Below are 2,496 nucleotides of genomic sequence, written 5' to 3'. Positions count from 1 at the left end.
GGCTACAGAGTCCTCGATAATGGTAGATTTACAAGCTTTCTAAGATATTCTAATATTTAATCAGGGTTGGGGGCACTGATACTCCCAATCCGTACAACCACGTGATCTCTCATTTCCTTCACCTTCTCACTTCAGGAACCTAGAAACCCCATTTCTCTGATCATTACTACCTATATATCCTTGGACTTTTCCTTTACTGTCAGAACTTCGATTTCAAAACTCGTATTCTCCAGTACCATTTCTTCCCTTTACAGCTTACTTACTCAAAAACTCCCTCTAAATAATATCTGACTCCATTAATACTTTAATTCCTTTGATCTTACCGCCTTTGCATTGCTCAAGATCTTCCATGTGTCCTCCCTTTACTTCTCACCAATCTTATATATAAATGAGCCATAGTTAAATCACTCACTTATTTTCTGTTTTCATAGTTACCTGCTATATTAGTTTCCTAGGGCTGCCTTTAAATTGTGAGGTAGAGAAAAACAATAGAAATTCATTCTTTTACAGTTCTGGAGGCTAGAAATTCAAAATCAAGATGTTGGCAGGACCCTCAGAATCTCATTCTGAAGGTTCTTGGGAAGAATCCTTCCTTGTCTCCTCCTAGAGTCTGATAATTGCCAGCAATCTTTGATACTCCTTGGCTGACAGCGCTATCACTCCAATTTCTGCTGTTATGTTCAGATTTCTATCTTCCCTCTCTATATGCCTCGTTATCTCCAAATTTCCCTCTTCTTATGAGGACAGAATTCATCAGATTCGGGGCCCACTCTACTCCAATATGACTTTACCTTAAGTCGATTACATCTGTAGAGATCCTATTTTAAAATAAGATCACATTCACAGGTCCAAGGTTAGGGCTTCAACATGTCTTTTGGGGGAACACAATTCAACCCAGTATATCTGCCAAAGCACCACATGTACTTTATGCCGGCCAACTGGTCAGCCATCAAAACTGGAGGAAGACCCCCGTTCTGGTGCAGATCTCACTTCTGATGTTGATCACAGGACTTAAAGAGAGCCCTCAGCACTGGCCAGCAATATTATCATAGACCCGGCAAAGTTGCTTTCCATTCTCCTGACGACTGGTTTCCAAATTCTCTTTCCTCCTTAAACACACTGCAGCACAGAGGTAAGATGCTGTTGAGAAATTCATAGAGAACATAGACGCAGCCTAGACTACCTCACCTTTCTACCACCTCACCGGCACATACCCACACTATTTTTCTTTCTAATCCCAAAGGATGATCAGTCCCTGCCCTTGTTTAATACTAATCCTTCCATTTTTGTCTTGGATCCCGTTTCCTCTTGCCTAATCAAGGCCTTTGTTCTTGGAAGTACTGCTTCTATCTGGTACCTCATCAGTTTTTCCTTTATTGATGCTTTCACATCATCTCAAAAATCTTTCACTCTTTATAACCACAGACAACCGCACCTGTCGATTCTATACGCCATTCCCGACTACCTCACCTCCCTGTGCTCCAGGAAGCCTCCAGAGAGCTGCTGCACTCAGCATCACCACTTCCATCTTCTCACTCTCTATTTTTTAAACTTGTTTTATTGTGAAACATGTAATATAAACGAAAGGCATATACCATTTATGCACATTTTAATGAGTGGCAATAAAGAATGCTCATCTTTGTAGCCCCCTTCAAACTTAAGAAAAGGAATGTCACCAAGGCCCTTTAACCCTCTAACTTGTTCCATTACCATTGCAAATCTCTCCCTTTATCTCAGAATTACTATTGTCCTAAATTTTGTATTAACCATTTCCTTATTTTCTATACAGGTTTTTATTACATGTATTTAACTGTAAACAAAGGTAAGAACATTTTATTTAAATGAAATTACATCATTTAGTGAGATGACTTTATATAAATCAAACTGTGTTGTTTAATTCTTGTGATTTGCTGGGATGTAGCCATGCTGATAAGTGCAGCTACAATTGGCTAATTTTAACTGCTATATAGTATTCCTCTGTGTAAATAGTCTATAAATGATGGATCTAGTCTCCTCTCAATGGACACTAGGTTATGTCTAATTTTTTGTTATTATAAATAATGCTGTTATGAGTATTCCTGTACACATCTCCTTGTGTGAATGTGGAATGATTTTCTTATAAGTAAAATTGCTGAGCCATAGCATGTGTTCATGTTTGACTTCCCTAGATAAATGCCACATTCTTGTTTTCCAAAATTCTCATTCACATCAGCAGTGTATATGCGGGTTTCTATTGCTGCATATCGCCATCATCAGAATAATCATATTTCCCCATTTTTAAAATCAATTTGCTTTGTGTAAAATAGTACTTTATTGAGATTTTAAGTAAAATTTCCTTATTACTTTAGAGGTTGAATATTTTTTGATATGTTTATAGGCCATTCGTGTTTTCTTTTTTTAATGCTTGTTTATTATATCTTGTGCCCATATTTTCTGCCCATTGTTCTATCAAGTTGTCTTGTTGTTGTTTTATTTTTTGCTACTAATCTCTCATTA

General features: G+C 37.5%; 1 protein-coding gene across 1 annotated transcript in view; it reads right to left on the bottom strand.

The window, feature by feature from the left end:
• Nucleotides 1–2,496, bottom strand: part of TRDN (triadin) — a 442,356-nt gene that overhangs the window by 131,904 nt on the left and 307,956 nt on the right. The gene's annotated exons all lie outside the window — the stretch shown is intronic.

Source organism: Propithecus coquereli, unplaced genomic scaffold, assembly GCF_000956105.1.
Source record: "Propithecus coquereli isolate 6110/MARCELLA unplaced genomic scaffold, Pcoq_1.0 Scaffold200, whole genome shotgun sequence".
NCBI classification, from domain to species: Eukaryota; Metazoa; Chordata; class Mammalia; order Primates; family Indriidae; genus Propithecus; species Propithecus coquereli.
The sequence above is the reverse complement of the archived record's forward strand: the minus strand, read 5'-3'. Positions and strand labels throughout refer to the sequence as shown.